Source organism: Leopardus geoffroyi, chromosome B3 (genome assembly GCF_018350155.1).
Source record: "Leopardus geoffroyi isolate Oge1 chromosome B3, O.geoffroyi_Oge1_pat1.0, whole genome shotgun sequence".
NCBI classification, from domain to species: domain Eukaryota; kingdom Metazoa; phylum Chordata; class Mammalia; order Carnivora; family Felidae; genus Leopardus; species Leopardus geoffroyi.
This window is the reverse complement of record NC_059337.1, coordinates 109,879,455-109,906,994: the sequence shown is the minus strand read 5'-3', so window position 1 is coordinate 109,906,994 and position 27,540 is coordinate 109,879,455. Positions and strand designations below refer to the sequence as shown.

General features: G+C 40.5%; 1 long non-coding RNA gene across 1 annotated transcript; it reads left to right on the top strand.

Annotated features, from left to right (window-relative positions):
* Positions 1–201: 201 nt before the first annotated feature.
* Positions 202–26,578, top strand: LOC123583969. Its single transcript, XR_006705084.1, has 4 exons — positions 202–4,670; positions 8,639–9,327; positions 20,227–20,384; positions 25,359–26,578. It is a non-coding gene; the product is annotated as an uncharacterized LOC123583969 (long non-coding RNA).
* The last annotated feature ends 962 nt before the right edge of the window (positions 26,579–27,540 follow it).

Genomic DNA, 27,540 nt, shown 5'->3' with positions numbered 1-27,540 from the left:
CTCCCAAGCTGAGTTAAGGGAAATTGAAGGTTGACGCACTCTGATTTCTTTTATTTTATTTTTTATTTTTATTTTTAACATTTATTTATTTTTGAGAGACAGAGCATGAGCGGGGGAGGGCCAGAGAGAGAGGGAGATGCAGAGTCCGAAGCAGGCTCCAGGCTCTGAGATGTCCACACAGAGCCCGACGCAGGGCTCGAACCCATGCACCGTGAGATCATGACCTGAGCCGAAGTCGGACGCTTAACTGGCTGAACCACCCAGGTGCCCCAACTCACTTTGATTTCTTAAGTGTTGAATGAAAGCTTAGCGAACTTCAGCAGCATGTTAGGTGTAAGAAAAACAATTTGATGGCAGTTACGTTTTTGCGAAATGTTGGCACTATTGTCCTGACTCTATTATTCCATCATAATAGATAGATTTCTTTTCTCTGCACATTTATAGGCCTGGGGGGTTCAGTCTCTCTCTTCTGAGTGGGTAGGGAAAATTTCCTTGAAGCAAAGCCACCGGGAAAAGATTCTAGGCTTAGCATCAAGGACAATGGGTAAGTGGCTTAGAGGGTATTAGGGATGGAACATTTGGTGCTGGGTTTGTGTTTTCTGATCTCCAACCCATTTCAAAACGTGGATTCCCCAGTAGGCCATTGGGCCGCTGCCTGCATGTTTCCTCCAGCACCCTGACCTTTGAGCAGGATGAGAGTTCCTATGATGGCTGTCCCCTGGGGTAGCAGCCAAGGTACCCAACCATCCTGACACATGATAAAGAAGCTTCAGGCTAGAAAGCACTCCTGGCAACCCTGTTCTGCCTCTAATGAGTCAAGTTGGCAGTGAGATTCCATGACCTGCGTCCACTTCTGGAAATACACCCAGAGGCCCTGGGATCCCACCTGGGGGCTTCCCACAGCTCAAGATACTGCTTGGTATTCATTCTTGGTCCCCACTAATCTGGAACATTTCCTGTAGCAAATACCAGGATGACAAATCTATAGACATCTGAATGCCCTAAGAATCATGCCTGTCTAACTTGGTCTGTATCACATGAGCTTAATTCAGCATGATCTCATGAGTGCCACGGGCACATCCTTATAACTTAGTGTCCTTATATCTGAGTTGATTGAGTGAATCATTCTTCTGCATGGGAAATTGTTATTACACGTACAGCACCCATCTTTATAGATGTTTCCATTTCATCTAGGTCAATGTATTCCTCAGTTCTAACTAGGGTCCTGTTCTCCACTCTCACATAAATATATTCTCTTTCTTCTTTGAAAGATTAATTTTTACTTCTTATCTATTAGGGAAGCTCTCTCAGTCATGGGTGGCCCTGTCTTGTAATTACCTCCAGGAGTTTTCGTCCAACTTTCCAATCAGTTTTAATTAAACTCATTATCTGTTTTCCTTTTTAGGCGGATAGGAGGCAGAGTTCCCAGGAACAGGGTTGTATGGTAATAATCGTTTCAGTTGATGTGAGAAATAGGCAGTCTTAGAGTCCCTTGCTAAGCAGAAAATGCCAATTCTTTAAGAAGAAAAATACTTATAAAGGTAACTCTTGTTTTATTAGTTATTTTAGAGTAGGTTCCTAGGCAAGTCAAGTTGAATCACATTATTTTCGATCATCAGTCCTGGAGTGTAAGTTGTCCACAGGCAAACAAAGGATAAGCTGGTTTGGTAGAGACAAGCATACCATTTCTTCATCTGTGCCTGTCTGCTCTCAAGAACAGATGGGCCCTTCTCTTTTCTCTTTGCCTAAGGTGTAGTGAGTTTAATGGTAGCCTCTAAAATACGTGTTCAACCAGAACCTGTGAATAGGACCTTATTTGGAATGGGCCTTGGCTGATGTAATTATGTTAAGAATCTTAAGATGAGAAGAGTGCCTGGGTGGCTCAGTCAGTTAAGCTTTTGACTCCTGGTCTCAGCTCAGATCTTGATCTCAGGGTCGTGAGTTCAGGCCCCACATTGGGCTCCACACTGGGCATGGAGCCGACTTAAAAAAAAAAAAAGGATATTAATATGTGATCATCCTGGGTTTGGAATAAGCTCTAATATCAATGTCAGGTGTCTTTAGAAGAGAAAGGCAGAGGGAGACAGAGACACAGACACAAAAACATGAACACACAGAGAAGGTGATGTGAGGACAGAGGCAGAGATTGGAGATATGCAGCCAAGGAACACCAAGGGTTGCTGGCAGCCACGAGAATCTAGGAAGAGGTCAGGGAATGGATTCTCCCTCAGAGCCTCCAGAAAGAACCAATCCTGCCCACACCTAGGTTTTGAACTTCTGGCCTCCAGAATTACGGGAGAATAAACTACTGGTTTGTGCTAATTTATTATTGCAGCCCTAAGAAACTAACACATATGGCATGTAGCAGGGATGTGGTGGGTTACTATTTGCAGTATCTTTTGGTATCATGGGATAATCTGGGTTCCCTTCAAGAGAGAGATTTGGGGACCAGAAGGTTATTTGGAGCTGGTGGGTTCAGACTGGCTATTTCAAGGCCTTTGAAGTCAAAGGAGGCCAAGACAGGGGCTGGAGGTCTCCTGGCCCCATAACACCAGGCACTTGGCTGAAGGAGGATCAGAAAGGAGTCTACTTCTGTCATGTGAGACCAGTCCATGCTGTCTGGGTGGAAAACTAACACTTGCTGAGACAAGATTTATTTGGGCTTAGGTAAGCATAAGGAGATTTCCACAGATTGTCCTCTCCTAGGCAGTACTGCAGGCCAGAAAAGAGGTAGCCAAGCCCATTCTGGGTATATTTGAATCTTAAGAAACACTAGCCTACACTGTGGAAAACAGTATAGTGGTTTCCCAAAATATTAAAAATATTACCATATGATCCAGCAATTCCACTTCTGGGTACATACTCAAAAGAATTGAAAGCAGGCTCTCAAAGAGATATTTGTACACCCATGTTCATAGCAACATTATTCACAATAGCCAGAATGTGAAAGCAACACAAGTGTCCATCCACAGATGAATGGATAAGGAAAATGTGGTATGTACATACAATAGAATATTGAGCCTTAAAAAGGAAGGAAATTCTGACATGTGACAATATAGATGAATTTTGAGGACATTATGATAAGTGAAATAAGCCATTCATAAAAGATAATACCTATATAATTCCACTTAGATGAAGTACTTAGACTAGTCAAAATTATATTTGAGATTTTCCTTGCTTTTTGAGGTAGGCTGTATTGCTATAAACTTCCCTCTCAGAACTACTTTTGCTGCATCCCAAAGATTTTGGACCATTGTGTTTTCATTTCATTTGTTTTCATGTAATTTTTAACTTCTTGGTTGACCCATTCATTGTTTAATAGCCTGTTATTTAACCTCTATGTATTTGTGCTCTTTTCAGACTTTTTTCTTGTGGTTTGTTTCTAGTTTTATAGTGTTGTGATTAGCAAAGGTGCATGGTATGACTTCGGTTTTTTTGAGATTTGTCGTGTGGCCTAACATGTGGTCTATTCTGGAGAATGTTCCATGTGTATTTGAAAGAAATGTGTATTCTGCTGTTTTAAGATGGAATGTTCTGAATCTTTAAATCCATCTGGTCTAGTGTGTCATTCAAAACCACTGTTTCATTGTTGGTTTTCTGTTTGGACGATCTGTCCATCAATGCAAGTGGGCTATTAAAGTCTCCGACTATTTTTGTCTTACTACCGATTATTTCTTTTATGTTTGTTATTAACTCCTTTACCTATTTTGGTGCTTTCATGCTGGGTGCGTAAATATTTACAATTGTTATATCTTCTTGTTGGATTGTCCCCTTTATTATTATATAGTGTCCTTCTTTGTCTGTTGTTACTAGACTAGTCAAAATTATAGAGACAGAAAATAAAATGGTGGTTGTCAGGGGCTGGGGAGAGGGAGGAACAGAGGAGTTAGTGTTTAATGGGTACAAAGTTTCAGTTTTACAGGAATGAAAAGATTTATGGATACAGATGATGGTGATGGTTGCCCAACATTATGAACATACTTAATATCATTGAACTGTATGCTTAAAAATGGTTAAGATGGTAAATTTTATATAATACATATTTTATCATAATAAAATGATTGGAAAAAAAAAGAAACACTGGACTAATGGACTAATGCCTTGGCAGAGTCCCCTGAGAGAGAAGTTGAGAGATAGTCTATTTGACATTTTATCAGTCAGGGCTCTCTACAAACACTGGCACATTTAGATCCCTACAGAGTAAAAATTAATTGGAAATAGCTAATCTTAATAGAGAAAGAGGAAAGAATGGCCACTCTCCCTTCCTGGTCACCTGTTATGGAGAATCTATAGACTTCCACTAGTGATGTCATCATCAAAGCTGCCAGAAGAGCCAGAGGATCTGAGTTCTAACTGGGAGCAAGTTTGTGCAGGTACTGTCTTCATTGAGACAGAAACACGTGCTAAACAGAGGGGAGAACAATTCACTCATGCCCATGGGACCTGGGTTCTAATTCTGGCTGTGCTGCTAATTTCTGCTTGGTATATATCCATTGGATTTTTGACTGCCAACATCTGAATCCCCTTCCTACCCATGGGAGAACCCACAGAGCTCATCTCCTGCCACTTTCCTGGGCTTTAGGATCTAGAAGATGCGTCCTTTTTTCATCCAGTGATGAGGGTTCACTGTGTGCATCCGGTGTCCAGCGGAGAAGGTCCAAGCAGAGCTGGTCAATATTATGTGGTGGTGGTGCCTGTGGTGGCTTGTGACTAGGTGGTCTCCCTGACCAGGTCATTCCTGCTTTGCTTGATATCTGAGCCTAGCTCCAGCCTTTCTTCTCTTTTCTCTTAAGTCTATCAAAGTTGGTTTCTCCTGTTTGCACAATAATGTAATTTTGTATAAATTAAACTTGCTGGCATTCAGTTTCAAATTAAGCTCCTTGGAGTTCTAAGATGAAAGATTGGAGCTAAAGGGATCAAGTTTTTGGCCATGGGGTTAGAATACAAGCATGCTTATACCTTCCCCCAACCAGGAGATGAAAGGCTGGGTTTAAGAAGCAGTCATGTATGTGTTCAGTTATTGATTACGGCATGGGCTGGGGTAGTAGAAGACTGGCGACCGTGAAGCAATAGGGTATCACATATGGAATGCACTATGGCACCAGAATACGCTAGAGCATACCATACAGTTAGTAATGAAGGATGAGGGAGATCACTTAGAACTGATAAGAAGAGAGCTCCAAAATACATCACTGGGTGAAAAAAGCAGTATTAAAGAGTTTATACAGCATACTTACATTTTTTTGTAATAAAAAAAGAGGGAAAAATAAGATTAAAAAAAAATTTTTTTTTGTATTTGCCTAAAGAAATATTGGAAAGACAAGTAAGAAATTAATATAAATGGTTACCTGTAGGAACAAGAGCAGAAAATGTGGGAGCAAGACTTTTAATATTGGTCTGCTTTTTTAAATGTTTGTTTGTTTGTTTGTTTGTTTGTTTGTTTTTTAAAGTTTGTTTTGAGAGATAGAGGGAGCCAGAGAAGGGCAGAGAGAGAGGGAGAGAGAGAATCCCAAACAGGCTCCACACTGACAGCATGGAGCTATATGTGGGACCCAAGCTCATGAACTGTGAGATCATGATTTGAACCGAAACCAAGAGTCCAACGTTTAACTGATGGAGCCCCCTGGGTGTCCCTAATATTTATTTATTTTTGAGAGAGAGAGTGTGAGTGGGGAAGGCGCAGAAGCAGATTGGGGTGGAGGACCCAAAGGGGCTCTGCACTGACAGCAGAGAGCCCAATGTGGGGCTTGAACTCGGAAACCGTGAGATCATGACCTGAGCTGAAGTCTGACACTCAACTGACTGAGTCACCCAGGCACCCCAATATTGGTTTGTTTTTTAATTAATAAAATATGTTATTTTTTCAACAAAGGGTAAGGATTTATAAGATTTAGGCTTTTTCTTCAAATATAACATATATCATATATATAAATAAAATCTATCTATCTTTCAACTAAAACAGCTTTTCTTAAAATCTATAGAAGTTTGATTTTGAGATTCAAGAAGAAATCTCAATAATCAATGCCAGTCCATATACTACTGACTTCATAACCATTAGTGAAAGCTAGTTGAAACTGTGTTGTGATGTATTTATTTTTAGTTCCACCATGAATAAGTGTAGGTAAAAAATGACAATGAATTCTAGAAACAAATTAACCAAAAATCAAATTCCTCTCTCTCTTGCTTCCCTCCCTCTCCCTTCTAGTTTCAGTTTAGCCATCTTTTCTTGTAGGGTGGTGCTTCTCAAAGCATGATCTTTGGATTCTGAGATCCTTTTAGGTGTTTGCAAGGTAAAAATTATTTTCAGAATAATATTAAAGTGTCACTTGCTCTTTTTTCACTGTATTGACATTTCCACTGAGAGTATAGAATCAATGGAGATTAAAGTGCTGGCACCTGAGCATGAATTACGACAGTGGCACCAAACCATAATACAGTAGCAGTCATTGGCATTTTCACCCACGCATACTCTCAGTTTTAAAAAATGATGCCAGTTTCAATTGAGAATGTCTTTGATAGAAAAAAAAAAGGTCTTTGATAAAGCAGTATCAATTATTAATTTGACTAAATCTCAATCCTTGCATCATTTCAACATTTGTGTAATGACAATATGGGAAGTATACATAAAGCACTTTTGTTGCATATTGAAATATGACGTTGTTGAGGAACAGCGCTTGTATGATTGAGCTAAGAGTTGAGTAAGTGGATTGCTTTTCATGGGACACCATTTTTACTTGAAAGAATAACAGGCAAACTGGTGATTTAGAATTGGATATTTGGCAGATATTTTCTAGAAGATGAAACCAGTGATCTGTCACTTCAAGGAAAATAACTGGCAGTGTTGGTTGCCAGAATGAAATTTGAGACTTTAACGGAAAATGGGAATTTTGGAAAATTTGTATTCAGTATGGTGAGATTCTCAGCTTCCAAAAATGTAAAGACCTTTACAATAAGAGTATTGATGAAATTAATGAATGTGATTTTGTGATGTTGTATGATGAAATGTGCGAAAATTTGCAAGATGTGCACCATTTGGTGAATTAACGTTCTCTAAATGATCAATGCAGGATGTTACGATATCACGCATGGGTAAACAATCCATTCAAAGTGCAAGAGAGACCAATGGATTTTAATGTAACTCATTCTGAAAAGCTTATTCGTATGGTTTCAAATTCTGCATTACAACCAACCTTTTAGAAACCACTACATGTTGACTTTTGGCTTAGTATCAAAGAATACACATTATCTGAAAAGGGTATTAAAATATTCCTCTCATTTCCAATTATGTATCCTTGTGAGGGTATATTTTCTTTACACATCAACAAAAACAGCATATCACAACAGGCTGAGTATAAAAATATGTATGAGAATCCAGATGTTTTTATATGCCAGATAGTGAAGCAATTTGGAAATGTGTATAACAGAGCAGTTTCTCTCACTATTTCATTGGAAAAATATATTTTCCACAAAATGTGTAATTTATGTTAATATGTAATAGGCAGGGAGCCTGGGTGGCTCAACTCGGTTCAGTGTCCAACTCTTGGTTTTGGCTCAGGTCATGATCTCACAGTTGGTGAGATTGAGCCCTGCATCGGGCTCTGTGATGACAGCATTGAGCCTGCTTGGGATTCTCTCTCCTTCTCTCTCTGCCTCCCTCTCTCTCTCTCTCTCTCAGTAAAATAATATAAACATTTAAAAATATGTAATAGGCTTATTGTTACTTAAAAATGAATTAATTGGTAGATATTTAAAACACATCCATGGTTTTAAATTCTGCTATGGTAAATATCCATGGATGAACAAAAGCTTTTGGGAGTCCTCAAAAAAAAAAATTTTTTTTTTTTAGAGAGAGAGGATGCAAATGAACAAGGGGCAGAGAGAAGAGGGATGGACAGAGAGAAAGAGAAGTGAGGCTCACCCAGGGCTCCTGCTCACCTGAACAGGGCTCGTGCTCACCTGATGTGAGACTCGAACTCACCAACTGTGAGATCATTACCTGAGTGAAAGTCAGATACTTAATGACTGAGCCACCCAGGGACCCAGGAGTTCTCAAAAAATTTTAAGAGAATAAAGGGATCCTTAGACCAAAGTGTTTGAAAACTAGTGGTCTAGAAAAGATTTGTGTCCATTCATGTGCACATCCAATGCTATTCTTGTGTTCAGTGATTTCATGTGCTAGTCTTTCATTTCAAAAGTCTCAGTTGAAATGCAGCACAAACTAATATGCACCTAGGATAGATGATGACTGAGATTTTTAAGATTTTAAATATCACTCTTGGCAGTTTATTATTTTCTTTTCCTGTAAAATAAGGTTAACATCACCCATTTCATAGGGTTGTTGCTGGAATTAGATAATGCATGTACAAGCATGGTGTGATTCTACTTGTCTCTTGATGGTCTTGATTATAGATGTCCAAAAATGCTTAAATATGTTTACTTTATCTGGATCTTATATTCCTCTCTGATGGCTTTACTAGTACATTCCTGGGATATGGACAGTCCTATACCTCCCCCCCCCCCTTTATCAAATGAAATTTCCATATTAAGAATATTTTAGCTATTTTTCTTGATGTCCCATAAGGAGAATGAATTCAAGTGGTAACCTCTAAGTAACGATTGTTGTTGCTTTTCTAAACAGAAAAAATGATGAAGCCTGCCACAGAATATTCTTTATGGAGCGCTGAAAAACCCGCTATGACACCATAGTATCCTAAAGCTATCCTGGAATGTTAGTGATCTTGAGTTACAAGTTCCTAAGAGGAAAGATTACAGAACTCTGTGATGCTTTGAAAAATTCCTACTCACAACCTTTTCTCTTTTTCCTCCACCTGACAAGCTATTCTTAAAACCATTGCCATTACTACTATTTTCTGTTTCTTCAGATTCACCTACAACCCCTCAAAAATCCTTGGCTGTGACATCTTGAGATTTTGGAACAATCTAGCTCATTATTGTGACTAGAAACCAGATAATGAAATTTGTGTTTGGCTTAACTACCAGGGAAAGGAGCATGGAGACATAAGCCACACAGAGTCTTTCTAGTATCTTACTTTGATCAAATGTCAGGGTTATGAATAATAGAAATCCTGGTTTAGTTGGGGAGTTGACTAAATATCACAGAGTTACTATGCTATTCTAAAGTAAACAAACATGTCTTTTGTTGTCTTTGTCTTTTTTTTCTACAGATGTATTTTTAAAAGCTTTATATTTTAATAATGTGGATTCATTGCTATTGATGACATCTGATCAGTAGCTTACGAATATGAATTGGAAGATTAATTATCTAGGGGAAACTTTGGAAAGGGCTGGAGAATGTTTCATTAACAGGTAGGTATCCTTTCTGAAGGGAACTTTCCCAGTATCTAGTCATGGGAGAGAGGTGAGATAGAAACCCACTCAAAAGTATGCTAGAGAGAAATGGGATAATGGAATTGGAAGAAATGGATGTAAAGTTGATTTTTCCATATTAGCTTGTTCTAAATTCTGAATAAGTTGGCTTTATTTGCCTAGGCCCTGACGAATTTATTCTAACGTTGGGTTGTTAGAGTCTCCTACTTTTCCATCTTTTTTCTTTTACTTCGTGATATTTTTATGTATTTTATTACTTACAAACATTTACAACCAAGAATGAAGGTTATCACAGAGAAGAAATATATGGTGAGATGGAAGTCTGATGGCTACTTTCTGCTTGCCCTTCCTCATTTATAAAATAAGAATGATGATATTTCTTACTTTCTAAGGCTGTTATGAGGATTAAAAAAGATAATATGTGTAAAGTGCTCAACACAGTGGCCTGTACAAAGTAAGATCAACAAATAAGAATTGCAAACCATTTTCTGTGAATTAGTTTTGTTGATTGAGAGGAAAAAGGGGGTCAAATTATTGGGTGGCATGAGACTTAGATTTTATCTCCGTTTCCATCAGTCTCTCTTGAATTAGCTGGTTAGAAATGTTATCAACAATATATTCATGAACCCACTCAAGTAATGGTGCAACTTTGTAAACAATTTTTATTTATTTGTTTATTTTGAGAGAGAGAGAGAGAGAGAGAGAGCAAGCCAGAGAGCATGCGTGCAAGTTGGGGAGGGGCAGAGAGAGGAGAGAGAGAATCCCAAGCAGGCTCTGCACTCTCAGCTCTGAGCCCAAGTCATGAATGGTGAGATCATGCCCTGAGCCGAAATCAAGAGTCAGATGTTCAGTTGACTGAGCCACTCAGGTACCCCAGTAATGACGCTTCTGAACTGCCTGATCTAAATGCATGAATATTTCATTTAAGTGAATTCAGTGCTGGGGCGCCTGGGTGGCTCAGTCGGTTAAACATCCAACTTTAGTTCAGGTCATGATCTCACAGCTCGTGAGTTTGAGCCCCACATCGGGCTCTGTGCTGACAGCTCAGAGCCTGGAGCCTGCTTCAGATTCTGTGTCTCCTTTCTCTCTGCCCCTCCCCTTCTCACGCTCTGTCTCTCTCTCTCTCTCACACAAAAATAAATAAACGTTAAAAAAAAGTTTTAAGTGAATTCCGTTCTACCTCCTCACCACAACAGCCTTTGTTCTTGGTCTCATTGTATGTTGTTGGGTGGGATGGGGCTGCAACTAACAGAAACCTGACTGATAGTGGCTTAAATAGTGAACATATTTAAAAATTCACATAATTAGAAGTCTGAAGGTTGGTTAACTTAGTGGAACAATGAGACCCAGGGACTTCCATCTTCTCACTTGCTGTCCTCCTCACACTGGCTTTTGTTCTCAGGCTTGTCTCCTGATTGCTAGATGGCTGCCACAGCCTAAAGAATTAATCTTGTGCTTTCTACGGAAATGATGTGAAGCTACTGTTGACCCCATCACATGCTTAGGAAGGGATGATGGGAGAAAGTTCTCATGTCTCAGAACTAGGAATAGCTGTGATGCTTTTGAACGACTCGAAAAAAATTTTTTTAATTGAGTATAGTCGACACACGTTATGTGAGTGTCAGGTGCACAGCATAGCGATTCAGCTTCTCTATATGCGATGCTCTGCTCCTCACAAATATGGCTACCATCTGGCACCATAAGACGTGATTACAGTATCATTGACTAGATTCTCTTTTGAACAATTCTGTGTTGCATGTATCTGTGTATATCCTCATGGTTAGGTCCATGTATGTCCTTAAGGGTATTTAGATCTTCACTAGATCTTTGCTTTGGATGAAAAAAAAAAAACCTCAGAGCTGCATTTGTGTTTGACTATAAGACATGACCAGGAGTTTTACTGTTTGTATAGCAAGACACATCAGAAAGGACCTGGCTGCCTGGCTGAGGGAGAACTTTGCCCCAGCAGGAGTAGTGTTGTAGCAGAAGGAGCCCTGAGTAGGGAGCCGTCATCCTAGAGTCTGCTTTTAGCTCTGTCCCTTGCTGGGTGCCTGTTCTGGGGTAACTTGTATCCACTTTCTTGGCTGTGAATGCAACGCCGTGCGTCTTCCTATCTTACACTTTTTCCTTTCGTTCCTGGCCAGATTGGTGGATGTTCTTCAAGAAAGAGCTTATAAATGCCGGATAAGGTTGGGGCTAGTGTCTTGTGAGTTAACAGAAGCCCTTTTGAAGATGATACCCTTGCAGGACAATTAGAAAGAGCAGGAAAGTTATACTCAAAGTCTTGTCTTTTCTGTGTTAGAAACTAAAGGCTTGTCTTGGCTGTGCATCGTTTGCAGCCTCTTAGCATTGGGAGTGGGGGAAGGAGGCCAACTTGTAACGGTGTTATTGTATCTAATGTTGAGAAAACGGCATTTTCAAGTCACCCCCAAAAGGTATAGTAAGTCACCCCTTACTATACCTTTCGTATAGTAAGCAACAACCCAACAGCTAATTAAAAAGACACGAATTATATGGGATTTAAAGCTTCTCAGTGAAGGAGTCACAGTGTAATAAAATGATCAAATATCTTTCAGGGGTGATATATTAGAAGTCAGTTTGTGCTTTTGCAGCAGGTGACATAGGATATTGTAATATTGATCAAAAGGACAGACAATACTTCAGATGATTTTCCATGTCTCCTTGTGGCTCTATTCCCTGGTAAATCACCCTGATGCAAGAGTTGTGCCCCGAGCAGTTTTTTAGTCGAACTATTTGTTTACCAGTTCAGGGTATCTGGCCGGTGATACGTTCTCAGTAATTCACAGGATTGCCCATTTTGCTGACAACATATTTTCTCCTGTGCTGAATTGCTGTCTCTATTCACTTTGTCTGAATGTGAATTAAATGACCTTTAATTACTGTGGAAGAATATTGTATTTTTGTGTATGCTTCACGTTTTGATACCGATTTGCAAGAAATGCTCTCCCGTGAAATGTGGTTTGCATTGCTGTTTCCATCTCCTTTTCCCTCCTACAAAAGGCATGTATTTGGTTCCCTTTCTCCCAGGGCTCAGGCTCTTTTGGGAGGAAAATTTTTGAGGCAGCTCCCTGATCTAAGAGGGGTATTTAGCTCAAGAAATATCCCAATGAAACGATCATGTTTTAAGATCCCTAGAGGCCAGTTCCTCTAGAGAGGGTTCCAGGGGCTTGAGGAGTTCCCTGAAGTCAGAGATTGTCGCACTCCCAGCTGGTTTTCTGTCTAGGACAAGCATTCATCCACTCCTTCCTCATTCCCATGGGAGGCAGTGGAGGCTGACTCAGCTCTTCTCCAGCGGCAGGTCCTAATTCACATGAGCCAAACTTGGAATTCGTGCCTCCTTTTCAGGGATTGGTTGTAATAAGGAGGCTCAATCAGACTGAAGGGAATGACTTTTATTCTCTGATAGGAGTGTGATGGTTAATTTTACGTGTCATCTTGAAAGAATTCTGACTAACACAGGGGGAGAGTCTTGTTTTCTCTCAAATGGACACGAAAGAGAAAGCATATGGCTCCAGTTGCTAGAGCAGCCATCTTGTGACCCTGAGGGCAGCCTCCATATGAGGACAAAGACGACATTCAAAAAAGGGGAGAACCCAGAGAATTGCAGAGAAAGAGAGAGAAAGCCTTGGGCATCTAGCCTCGTGAGATAATAAATTCCTTAACTGTTTAAATCTGTACGAGTCAGAGCTTCTCTTGCTTTAGCAACACATTTAACGTATTTCTACGTAGCAGCTGTTAGGTGTGAGGTACTGTCCTAGGTACAGGCTGTGCAGCAGTGAACGATATGGTCAAAGTGCCTACCCTCATGAAACGTCCTTTCTGGTAGGAGAGAAAATACCACATGAATATGTAATATGATGTCAGGTAGTCAAGCAGAGTATGAGATAAGGAGTGTTGTTGGGCGGTCAGGTGTCTGAGAGGCATGCCATTTGGGCAGGGAAGTGAACAAAGTGAGGGAGCCAGCCATTAAAACATTTGAAGAAAGAACTTTCCAGGCAGGAGGAATAGCAACTTCCAAGTTCCCAAGGCAGGAAAGTGCTTGGTGTGCTTTAGAGAAAAACCTACAGCCGAGTGAGATGGAGCTTGGTGGTAAGAGGGAGGCAGTGGTGAGAACACTAGAGTGAGTTCCTAGAGGCTGTAGGAGGGACTTGGAGTCCCCTGTCTATGTGATGGGAAGCTATTGGAGAATACTGAGAATGGGGGTTATTTGCAGCTCAAAGCATCCTAACGGTTACAGAGTAAAGTAACTTGGACCCAAAGCTGCAATCTGCAAACACCAGGCCACTGTGGTACCAAGGCTTGCCTTTGAGCCTTGGAAAGGTGGTTACACTCACTTAGTCTTCAAGGAACTCATCAGATCTACTAACTGATGCTGCATTTTTATAGTTCTGAATAACCAATAGCTATATACATAGGGGAATAACTATATACACATGGGAATATACATATGATATTGAGAAAGTACCTATTTTCCTATTTTACTAAGAATTTAAATATTACTTTAAATCAGGAATAATAGTGTTCATTTTATCACATGCTTTGGCAGCCTCCACCGAAATGATATCATGCGTTTTTCCTCCTTTGACCTAATAATGTGGAGAGTTATATGAACAGACTTCCTGTTACTGAATCATCCTTGCATTTTGAGAATGGCAACTTGGCTGTAGTATATTATTTGTTTAATATATTGTTGGAGTCAATTTGCTAATATTTCATTTAACATTTTTACATCGGTATTCATAAGAGAAATAAGATTATAGCTTTCTTTTCTGGTGCTCTCTTGTTCTGGTTTTAGGATTCTTTTATAAAAAGAATTGGGGCATTTTTTTTCCCTCTCTCTGGGATTGTTTAAATAGTGTCAGAATTTTCTCTCCTTGAAGATTTGAAATCATTCAGTTTTTACAATTGGCACAATCTACTCACCTCAATAAATTATTTGTATGATTATCCAGTTTTTGTCCATAGGCTTGCATAACTGTTTAACAGATGTAGTTATGTCATATATTTTTGCATTCTGATTTTTTTCCATCAACCATATTATAAATGCTTTTCTACATTCTACTGTATTTGTAATAACTTTAATTGATAAATCTCATTCCATTTTGTAATAATTTTAATTGACAAATATTATTCCATTGTGCAATAATTTTAACTGATAAATATCATTCCATTATGTGGACGGACCATATTTTAATACTTCCCTGTCCTGTGTGAGTAGAATATCTCTTGTTGCTATTTTTGTAAAATAATGCTGCAATAAATGCATATTTGATAAGTTTTATTCATGTTTTAGAATTTTTTTTTTTCCTTAGGACAAATTCCCAGGAATAGGAGAGTAGAAAACTTTCAAAGACTTTGAGACATATGGACAAAGTGTTTTCCAAAGGTTTGAGCCATTTTATGTGGTCTCCAGAATCCATTTGCATAGCATCCTTATTAGTATTGGGTGTTTTATATATATATACATATTTTTTTCTGCTATTAGGTATGAAATGGCACCATCAACATCCCGATTCTGGTCTCAGAGGTGGGAGAGTGAGCGCACTTTCCATTAAAAGTTGACCCTCCTATTGAGATTCTGGAGTTGACTTAGTTGCTGAGGTTTCACGGTGCAGTGAGCGTTAGTCCTGAGCCTCTGAGTTTAGTCTGGGCCCCTCGTCTTGGCTCTTGGCTGCACTGTACTAACGGAAGCCAAAGCCAGAACTCGAACCTTGTCCCCTAACCTTGTCACCTTTTTGTTTTTATTTGTTTTGCTTTTTCATTTACAATATGCCAAGCACAAAGTCTTAACTTGCATTTGCTTAGTTAGTTACCAAGCAGGACACAGCGGCTGAGGAACAGGAAGACTTCTACAGGCAGATGGAGCAGGAACCTGCCACTGGTGGCCTCTTTTCGAAGACAAAATGCCTTCTCTCTTTACTGTCTTTCAAACTTGCTAATTTAGTGACTGTAAACACACATCATTATCTTCTAAACGGGCTGGCAACTGGCGCAGGGAGGGGGAAAAAAAATCTTGGCTCTTTGACACTGAACTTGTGGTTCTTCCCTGGTTAATCTGTATAAAACAAAACACTACTTGCCACCTCAGCAAAGAAGACCTCTTATTTTTGTGAAATCAAAGCACTTTGTAACCATGACGAATTTCCAATGTCAGTAAACTGTCCCAGGGAGAGGTTCTGATTCAAAAGCCTCACGTAGAATAGCCATGCTTACTTTACCTTGAGCTGGAATTGTTACACGCAATTCCACGCAATGTCTCCAGATCTAATCCTGCCCACTAGGGGCTCAGATGATGGTTAACCAAGAGCAGAAGCCAATCGGAATTATTTCTGTGGTTTTTAAATTTAGTTTAAAATTTTTTAACGTTTATTCATTTGTGAGAGACAGAGCGTGAGGGGCAGAGAGAGAGGGAGACACAGAATCCGAAGCAGGCTCCAGGCTCTGAGCTGTTGGCACAGGGCCTGATGCAGGGCTCAAACTCACGAACTGAGAGATCATGACTTGAGCTGAAGTTGGACACTTAACCAACTGAGTTACCTAGGCACCCCTAAATTTAGTTTTAAAAGTGAGCTCAGGGAAGCCAGAAAAAGGGTGAGGAAAGGAAGCAAATGGTAGAGAATAGAACCACATTTTTGTTCTGAAGTGGGTAAAGAGAATGAGGGGCAGAGAGTAGAGGTGTGTTCTTAGATTAAAATTCAGTTGGCTGGGACGCTTGGGTGGCTCAATAGGTTAAACGTTTGACTTTGGCTCAGGTCACGATCTCGGGGTTCGTTGAGTTCGAGCCCCATGTCGGGCTCTGTGCTGACAGCTCAGAGCGTGGAACCTGCTTCAGATTCTGTCTCCCTCTATCTCTGCCCCTCCCCTGCTCACACTCTGTCTCTCTCTCAAAAATAAGTAAACGTTAAAAAAAATCAGTTGGTTAAGTGGATCAGTCAGTTAAGCATCTGACTCTTGATTTCAGCTCAGGTTATGATATCATGGTTCGTGAGTTTGAGCCCCACATTGGGCTCTGCACTGATGGTGCAGAGCCTGCTTGGGATTCTGTCTCTGTCTCTGTCTCTCTCTCTGTGTCCCACGCATGTGTGCGTGTGCTCTCTCTTTCTTTATCTCAAAATACATAAATAATCTTTAAAAAAATTCATTTTGAATGACATGCTAAAGCCTCATGTTTTCCTGAATTTGAAGCATACCAGACTTGCTATTTTTTGTCTCTTCCATAAACTATATGGAACTATATACAATCATGTTTAATAAACATTTATTGAATATGTTGTTGTGTACTTAACCCTAGGGATTCTAAATCAAATAAGAGTTTGTCCCTACCTTCAAGTTGATTGTGCCTAATTCAGGGGAAAAAAGTACGTGGACATAAAAATGAAGGAATTTAGGTCAAGGTGCTATGGGAATCCTGAGGAGATAAGCACTTTGGTCCAAGTGAGCCACGAGCCTCCTTATTTGACTTCTTGTCCCTTTTCGTTACTACACGTCTTTCCTGGGAGATCTCATTCATCCCCAAGGGCTTTCACCACCCCTGTGTGCAGATCACTCAAATGTTTTCTGTCTTGCCTAGACTTTTCTCTGGATGGCAGATCTCCGTGTTTACCTGTGAGTAGACATCTCTACTCAAAAGTCTGGGGGATATTTCAAAATCAAGACCAAGTGAATTCATGTGACCCCAAACCTCTGTGGGAACAGAGTCCCCTGCTGGCCAGTGGTACCACCACCTACTGACCCAGCAAAGTCAGACACTTGTGCCGTCTGAGATGCCTCCCCTGCTTCATCCTTTATAAATAGATCTGGTTGGGTTAACCTCCCAAATAGATTTCAATTGCTCTCTCTTCTCTTTTATCCACACTTCCATGTCTTAGTCCACACTCTCAGGATATCTTCCCTCATTACCTCAATGGTCTCATGTCTTCTCAGGGTCTGCTTTCTTCAATCTCTCCCTCCTTCCCTTACACATACCCACTTAAGTTCTCTGGGTCAGCAAGATCTATTGGAAACTCCTATCTAATCACATCAATCCCCTGAACAAAATCTTCCAATGTCTGCCCAGCAGAACATATCCTTGCTCTTCTCTGAATGTGCCCTCCATCTCCCTATGCCCAAATGACTTTTCATTCCCTGACTCTTCTGAGTTCTAACTTCTGAACTTTTTCATACTCTTTCCTCTACCCAGAATGTCCCTTTCCTTTCTCTCAACATGTTCACTCCTAAGTCCTTCACATGCTCACAAGCTCAAAGGATGCCTCATCCCAGGAAGGCCTTCCTTCCTCCTTGAGGATGCCTCAAGTGTCTTTCTTAACCCATAGTCTTCATGTCTACCAAAGCCCTTATCACTGATGAAATTATTGGATTAATTTTCAGGGTATTCCTTTAGACTAAGAGCTCCTCAATACAATAACACTGACTATATTTTTCATTTCTATGCACCCATACCTAGAATGATGTTCAATAGATGATTGCAGGGTGAATGTTGTTGAAGAGGCGGCTGATACCCCACACATTCAAAAGTGTGGTCAAGTATTTAGGAACAAGTAAATAATATTCAAATCAGTCTTCTAGAGCTGACACTTGAACCATTGTTAGTTAACTTCTGGAAGCATGGATGGCATCAAGAGAGCCAAGAAATGGACAATTGTTGCCTAACTTAATAAAAAAAACCCAAACAGATGAATTATGGAATAAGACAGGTAAGATTGATAGGTGACAAATACTTAGGAAGTATTTGACAAATACCCGCTTCAGGCTTGCACAGTCTTGCTGGCTCTCTCTTCCCCTTGCAGGGGGTTCTGTAAGCCACATCATGAAGATGGTGACATCAGAAGATGGGTTCTCTGCCCCTTCATGATTGAAGAACCCTGCCCTCTGCTTCTGCTGTGATATTGATTGATTGATTGAAGTATAGTTAACCTACAACGTTATATTAGTTTCAGGCGTACAACGTAGTGATTCAATAGTTCTATCATTATTTAATGCTCACCGTGATGTGAGTATAGTCACCATCTGTCATCATACAATGTTATTATAGTACTGTTGACTATGTTGCCTATGCTGTACTTCTCATTTCCAAGACTTATTTATCTTTTTAACTTTTTTTTTAAACATTTATTTATTTTTGAGAGACAGAGAGAGACAGAGCATGAGCTGGGGAAGGGCAGAGAGAGAGAGAGAGAGACAGAGAGAGAAAGGGAGACACAGAGTCTGAAGCAGGCTCCAGGCTCTGAGCTGTCAGCACAGAGCCCAATGCGGGGCTTGAACCCACGAACTGTGAGATCATGACCTTGGTCGAAGTCAGATCCTTAACCGACTGAGCCACCCAGGCTTCCTGAGACTTATTTATTTTATACCTGGAAGTTTGTACCTCATTTTATTGTGAGTCATTGAGACTTGGGAGCTGTTGTAGTTGACCCTGGTTAATAAGTAAGTCATATGCCACTCTGATTCTAGTTCCTTCTTATGTGACTTGTTTTCCAATCTGTTTTTCTCTTTGGAAGATGAATGGGAAGTACACAGCAAGGGTATGACATTTCAAGATATTCCTGAAGGAAGAGTAGGAGTCTGCTGGACAGAAGGAGCCATATAAGCTAGGTCAAGGTGGTATAATAGAGTGTGTTTGCAGAAGACTGAAAAGTCTGCCCAGGAAGTCATTCATTCATGCATGCATTCTTTCAATATTTATGGTAGCATCTACTAGCTGTCAGATACAAAACTAGGGAATGAAGAGAAAATGGCTCTTATGTATTAGTGGTAGAAATAGAAACGTAAACAAAAATTTAAAGAAATATTTAAATATGGTCAGAGAAATATAACAATGGTTAAGGGCATGGGCTCTGGACACAGACTGCCTAAATTCAAAATCTGGCTCGACCACCTTCAGCTCTGCGACCTTGGGTACGCAGTTCATTCATATGAAAAATGAAGATGATCTAACAATAACAATATTCTTGTGGTAAGGGTTAAAAGAGACAATGAAATGTAAGGTGCTTTGTATATATTGAGCCGGAGTTAAGACTTCTAAAATATTAGCTGTTGTTATTTGTATTGGGTATGTGTGGATGTAGAATGGTGATAGGCTGGAAAGGACCTTTTATAAAACTTGTCAGGGTTTTGGGGCTCTACCCTGTAGACATTAGAGGTTATTCTGATACAGAGATGAGGAGAGATCCATTTTTAGTGCCTTGTCATTCTGTTTGCCTTATGAGGCGCCCCTTTCAAAGGAGCAGTGATTTTCCTAAACTCTTGTAAACCCATTACGTGGCAACTCTCAGTACCATGCCTGGGGCATGGTCACAAGTTCTTTTTATTATTAAACTGACACTGGCTTTAAAGTTCATCATTATTTACAAGTTTTCATTCCCTAAGGCTAATGTGAGTCAATGTGAGTCAAATTTCTTCTTTTCATAATATTTCTTAGGCTACTTATGATTTAATTCACTGCTTGGAGACATCTAAATGCACAGGCTTAGAACCAGAGACTTTCAGGGCTGGAAGGGGCTTTGGAGATGCACTCATCTAACCCCCTTGCTTTCCAGATCAAGAAGCTGAGGTCCAAAGGGATGGTGGTGGTTGATTTTCCCAGAGTCAACAATGCTTCTGGCAGTCGCGTTAGGGTTTGGGGGTGATAAGTAACCATGACCCTCTCCTTGCTCTGAGCTTGGAACTAATAGAAAAACAAGACACAGGGATCTGACAGGAGGAGGTAAAAATATTGGCTTTCTTACCGAATGAATTTAAATTGGAGAATACAACTTGATATGTAGGCAAATGGCCTTAGCTCTGAATATCGATACATTTGACAGGCACTGGTGATGATTTACGCTACAAATATTCCTTACTTTTCTCCTTTGCCAGCAGAGCTGGGTTTCCACGTTGATGCCGAAAGCACTTCCGTTCCCAGACCTCCTTATAGCTATGATTATGTGTCCTGATTCTGGCCAATGTGATTAAAGAGGAAATCAGCAGGAAACTTCTGTAAGGCCTTTCCTCTCTTAAAAGAGAAATGCTTATGACAGGTACTTTCCTCTCCTTATTTCCTTTATTTATTATTATTATTATTTTTTGTCTTTGGACACTGTTACCTAAGGGCACTCAGTTTGGAGCTGGAGCAGGTCATAAGGGGAGGCATGTCGACATGCTCAGATGGCAGATCAGAAAAATGCGAAACACCTGGGTCCTTGATGACATTGTTGGGCAGCCACACCAATCCCTTCCCCCTGATTCTGGACTTCTTCTTCCTTAAACTTAAGTATGTTTATGCCACCTTCAATGGTTTGTACTTGTTACTTGCAGCCCAAACCATCCTAACTGGTAAATCTACCTGAACTTGGAATGTCCATGGTGATGAGTCACCATGTTTATTCCCCAGTCACATCAACTGATCAGATAAGAGATTCATGGCGGGAGTGTGGAGTAGAGAGAGGGAGCCTGAAGTATTCTAGGCATACTCTTCTCTCTTGCCCACTATGGGAAAGTGGGAATGGGAGATGAGCACCCCCTCTCCCCAACAAACCCTGATCATAGCATTGGAAGGAAAAGATTAGACTAGAGTCCAAAAATAAAAAGGTTTTGTAATTCTTTAAGTTGAGGAATTAGATCCATAATTTTACGTGAGGAACAGAACTGAATTGGGTGTATGTGTGTATGTGTGTATGTGTGTGTGGATTCTGACAGTACTTCTTAAAGCTTCACGCTTCTGGCTCAGTCTGCCTTAGGCCTCATCAACCTTCAAGGCAGTTCAGAAAGTGAAGCATTAACGACAGTGTTAGGCATGCCTGAAATACGCATCTTGTTTCCAGAGCGCTGGACATGAACAATGCTAAAAGGACGAATCTAGCGACTCCATCTCTGAGGCACAGTCATTTCATTGTGAAGTCTTTTTCTTTAATTTTGCCCAAAGAGGAGAGGATTATTAAAATTATGTCATTGCCCATCAGGCTGTCAGAAAAGCCTGAACTCCTTTTTTCAAAGAGAGCTATGGAAGAGCAGAAGTAGGGAAGCAGAGAGCTGGCTGCCCGTCAAATCTAATTTCCATACTCCCCACATTTCTTTGATGAGATATTCCACGCTGCAGAAAGGGGAACTGTTTTTTCGCTTCCAAGTAATTGAAGTGAGTCATGAACCCCAACCAACCAGACCGAGGTGCCAAGAAGTGCCAAGAAGCATATGTATGCCCTGCCTGACCACTCACATGGAGGAATCTATCAACATGGGAGCAGGTGGCAGGGGGTGGGGTGGGGGTGGAAGCCACCAGGGTTAGTGTCCTGGGATCAGAAAGAAGATGGTGGGGGAGATGTGCACTGACCCACTGCCTTCTTATTTACATATGGGAAGGCAACTCTTGTTGGATTGACTATTTGCTGTTCTGGAAATATTTGCCAAACTTTAATGGAGACTGGTAAAGTTTTGAGTTGGGGGAAAGTGGGAAGAAGTGGCATCTGGCATTTTCCACAATCATTCAGCCATTTGCTCATTTACTTCAGTGTTTATTGCCTACTGTGTGCAAGCGTTGCAGATGTAGGAGCGGACCTGAGAGTTAGAGTAGGGGCTTGTAGCTGAGCATCTAGTAAGGGTTGGAGGCAAGCTAACAGTAGTGACAGAATTCTGTGGTTGTATGTGGTGGGGAGTGGCAGGGTTTGGGACAGGGAAGAGCCTCGAAAGAATCTCGAGGGGTTTCATTCCAGAGATGGAAAATGCCAGATGAAGGGTGGGGGGTGGAAAGAACCTGGAGAAAAAAACACCCAAACAACTTTGTTTGGGACATAATGAGGTTGGAGTGTTCGTTTCTGTGACATCCTGATAAAGAGGTCATGTAGATAGTGAGGAAACCAAGGAATAGTATTAAATGGTTATTAATATTCAGTCCGTTTACGCTTTATGCTCTGGGACTAGTTTGCTTTTTACCCATGACTTGTTAACTTAGAATCATGGGTTTGAGAGTTTTGCTTTGCTCAGCTCTTAAAAATCTGCTGATTACCTCCCCACCCAAACCTATTTATTATGAAATTCCTCTATCCCCTCGATTATATAAGTTTCCCTTCTCTGGACCTGATTACCCTTGTGGCTTCATCACTCAATAAATGTCAGGGCCGTCTCTACTTAGGAGAGATATCTCTCTGTAATTTATTTTGATGTAGGCTCTTCAGCGATGTTAGGTAAGAAAATACTGAGACTCTCAAATCATGTAATTAGGCCCAGCAGATCAGAAATCTGAAAGAATAAGCATTTTGATAAATTTCACTCCCCCATCATCTTTTTTTTAATATACTCTTTACTGCTTTAAGTTTTGAAATTTCTTAAAATTTTTTTTTCAACGTTTATTTATTTTTGGGACAGAGAGAGACAGAGCATGAACGGGGGAGGGGCAGAGAGAGAGGGAGACACAGAATCGGAAACAGGCTCCAGGCTCTGAGCCATCAGCCCAGAGCCTGACGTGGGGCTCGAACTCACGGACCGCGAGATCGTGACCTGGCTGAAGTCGGACGCTTAACCGACTGCGCCACCCAGGCGCCCCTAAGTTTTGAAATTTCACATGCATCAGCCACACAGGCTCAGCTGGTGAGAGTTCAGGTATTTCTAGAAGATTGAGCCAAGGATCCCCTCACTGTAAGAAGGTTTCTCACTGGAACAGCATAACAATGTGGCTAAAGCAGCTGGATAGAGTAAAACTCAGCTGAGTTTGAATCTTCAAAAAAATTTTTTTAAGTTTATTTACTTTGAGAGAGAGTGAGCACAAGCCAGGGAGGAGCAGAGAGAAGGAGAGACAGAATCCCAAACAGACTCCGCACCATCAGTGAACTGTGAGATCATGACCTGAGCAGAGATCAAGAGTCAGACGCTTAACCGACAGTGCCACCCAGGTACCCCAGCGAACTTGAATCTTAGCTCCATCACTGAGCACCTGGAAGGCCATGGTCACTTTTTTTTTTTTTAACTTCTTTTGACCTCAGTTTGTTCCTCATAAAGAGTAGATAAAAATACTTCATAGGATTATCATTGTCTTGAGAAGTAATAGATGTGACACATGGAAAGAGTCTAAGAGTTCAGATAATTACTCCTTGCCACCGTGTAGCACGTCTGTGATTTAGACTTGTGCTGTCCAACATGGGAGCCACTACAGGAAGTTCTTGAGCACTTGAAATGTGACAGATGTGAACTGAGATGTGCAGCCAGTATGTATCCATACAAATCAGACTCCGAAGTCTTCGTATAAGAAAAAAAGGATGTAAAAAGAGTGTACAATATTCCATTAGCGATGGTTGATATTGGTTACATGTTGAAATGTAGAAATTTTGGATGATATTGGGTTAAATACAATCTTATTTCTGGCACTTTAGTGGACACCCCTGCCTTGCATATAGGACTGAACCCAAAGGACTTCCAACATTTGAAGTTGTGAACAAAGTACTCACCTGGATCACCACAGCAGCCTCCCCAGCCACTGTCTCAACCCCAGTCTATCTCTTCACTAAGCCCATGGGGTCTTTCTAAAACACAGACTTGGCTCCTATTTGTTTTTAATTCTTTTTTAAATGTTTATTTTTGAGAGAGAGAGAGAGAGAGAGAGAGAGAGAGAGACAGCACGCAGGGGATGGGCAGAGAGAGAGGGAGACACAGAATCTGAAGCAGGCTCCAGGGTCTGAGCTGTGAGCACAAAGCCTGATGCCTGATGCAGGGCTCAAACTCATGAACAGTGAGATCATGACCTGAGCCGAAGGCAGACGCTTAACCGACTGAGCCACCCAGGTGCCCTTGCCTCTAGTTGTTTTAATTCAATTTCTTAACAGTCATACTTAAAAATGAACTTCTTTGTTTTGCTTTTCTTAATGCAGAGTAATTATTTTTTTCATTAAAAAATTGATATATAATTGATATAGCATTGTATTAGTTTTAGGTATATAATATAATGATTTGATGTATGTATATATTATAAAATGATTACCACATTAAATTTTGTTAACATCCATCACCACACATAGTAACACATTTTTTTCTTGTGATGAGAACTTTTTTTTTTTTTTTTAAGGCAGAACATATATCTTTCTTTTTTTTAATTTTTTTTTTCAACGTTTATTTATTTTTGGGACAGAGAGAGACAGAGCATGAACCGGGGAGGGGCAGAGAGAGAGGGAGACACAGAATCGGAAACAGGCTCCAGGCTCCGAGCTATCAGCCCAGAGCCCGACGCGGGGCTCGAACTCACGGACCGCGAGATCGTGACCTGGCTGAAGTCGGACGCTTAACCGACTGCGCCACCCAGGCGCCCCGTGATGAGAACTTTTAAGGTCTACTCTGTTAGCAACTTTCAACGATACGATACAGTATTGTTAACTATAGTCACTATGCTGGAGAGTGCATCCCCAGGACTTATTTATCTTATAACTGGAAGTTTGTACCTGTTGACCACCTTCACCCATTTTGCCTACCCCTTAAATGAAATGTTGATTTATTTGTATTTATTTTATTCATTTATTTTTCAATCAAACTTTTGGTTTTGAGATCATTGTAGATTCATATGCGGTTGTAAGACATGATACAGAGAAATTCTGCGCACCTTTTATTCAGTTTCCTGCAAGGTGTTTTATACTTAAAACTGGAGTACAATATCACAACCAGGGTACTGACATTGACATAGTCATCCACCTTATTTAGACTTAACCAGTTTTACTTGTGTTTGTGTATATGTGTATATTTCATTCTCCGCAACTTTGTTACGTTTTGGTCTTCTATCCACAACCACAGTCACGAGATAGAACATTTCCATCATCAGAAAAATCCTACATGTTGACCCTTTGTAACCACATGCACTTCCCCCCTTCCCTGAGTCTCCTGGAAACCATTAGTCTCTTCCCCATTTCTATAATTTTGTGATTTCCAGAATGTTATGTAAATGGAATTACACAATATGGAAGTTTTGGGGATTGACTTCTTTTCGCTCAGCTTGATTTTCCAGAGATTCATGCAAGTTGTCATGTGTTTGTTCCCTTTAGTGTCGAGTGGTATCCTGTGGAATGGACGTGCCACTGTTCATTTAACTACTCACTGCTGAAGGACACCTGAGTTGTTTCCAGTTTGCAGATATCATGAAGAAAATTGCTGCGAACATTTGTACAGATTTTTGTGTGAAGATAAATCTCCATTTCTCTGGGATAAATGCCCAAGAGAGCAATTTCTGGGTCATCTGTATGTTGGTTTATTTATCATTTTCACTGGAGTATTGACTCTTGAGGACAGGTTCTTAGCTCCATTTGGATTTGCATCACATATACTCAGCATTTGTGTGACATATGGTGATACTCAATAAAATATGGAAGGGCAGAAGAAAGGAAGAAAGAAAAGAGAAAGAAAGGGAAGGAGAGAAATCTATCATTCCCTTAAGTTGTTAGCTATTCCACTTCCAGACCTCCCAACATCATTTTTTTTTAATGAGTCCGGTAGCTCCAGGGCTGGATAGTGCCCAGCACAGAGTAGTTGCTTACTATGTGCTAAATTACGCAATGAATATTCTAGAGAGTAGAGCAGCTCTTCTCTTCTCTGGCCCCATCCTCCCTTTGCCCTGCTCCGTCACTCAAGCCCAAGCATGGGCACACAAAGGCACACGCACACACTCTGGAGCCATATCCTAGGGATCTTTTTCTGGAACCAAGCCAACAACTAACAAATGAGGTGCTGTTGCTTCGAAGCTGAGCTAACAACAGCCTTGGCCTTGTCTGTGCAACTGCCTAGGAAATTACAAATGCAGGATTTGGGGACCCAGCAGCTTTGTGGACTCGTTCCAATGAGAATACAGGATGCACTTGAAATAAAGAATGCTTCTTTGTGACTCATTAAGCTCTTCTCCGTTCCTCTCTATTAGGCATGTGTCTGCCACGCCAGGCAAAGCTATGACCTTCAAAAGTGGAAGAGTCAGGCGGAAATAAAAACATTCCACTTCAGCGCCTAAACCATGTGCCCCTTAATCTGAAATAAATCTGTGACAACTGACAGCTACTTCTTTCAGACAGTTGTGGAGAAAGGCTTGACTTGTCCTAGTAAATCAGACACAGGCTTCATTATTTTTAGTCTCGTTAAAAAAAAAAAAGTTACCATAGCAACTGCACCATCATCTAGGGCAAATATTATCTAAGTCAATAAAAAGAGGAACTGTCCCAAATACCCAGTACTTTGAAAGGAAGAAATATCTTTTCAATAAAATTAATTTCTTCCAAGACGTCACCATTTGTCTTCATTTATAAACCCAGATTTTTCCCCCTCTGAATAAGGGACATTAAAAGCAACATACAACTTTGTAAAATCTAAGGCTGACCTCTCTTGTATCTGTTTGCAGAAAATCATTAATTCTATTAATTCCTTGAAACACATAGCTTCATTTGTGGCTTTTTAATTCATCCACAGGAGGCATAATGCTAATCGATTTGACCCTTGGTTAGAGCATTGTGTATTCTGAGAGGACAATGAGGAAAAACGTATCAGAGCACGCACATCTCAACTCTTAAGAGATCATCGGAAGTTATACAGCCAACAACTCTGTTCCTGTGGGCCCTCACTGAGTAGCTGTGGAATAGAGTGGGTATTCAGTACACGTTGGATGACTTGGCTAATTTGACTCTGTTCCTGGTCAGAACTGAAATGGTTTGGGAGTCTTTATGAAGATTTATCCATATACTGAATTTTAGAAACATGGTAAAAAGGAGTGTACCCCCAAAGTGTGAGATTTGGACCTTAAAAAACTAAATCTTACCCTGCAGACTTTTTTTCCTACTGAAAAATGTGTTGTTAATTTTAGTGTCACATCAAAACACCATAGGCTGGCCGGGGAAGCAATTTTGGTGCTACCCCATGTTTCCTGGTTTCAGATGCTGGTGGGCTCTCATGGTCCCCAACGACTGCTTTTTCTATTCTCAGACTCACACTTTTTTCCTTTTTTCCACATTTAGTACCTTTGAGGTCAGGGTATGTGTAATAACGATTGGCGTCGTATAATTTCTTATTGGCAGCTTCTTATTTCTTAGAAGTACACACAATGATGACGGGAAAGAAAGAGAAGCAACATTTGTCGCCTGCTTATCATGTAAAAAGCACTGAGATGAGCAATTTATAGGTGTCATTTTGTAGAATCATCACATGAAGCCTCTGAAGGAGGCATTTTCTGTTTTGTAGAGGGCTGAGACC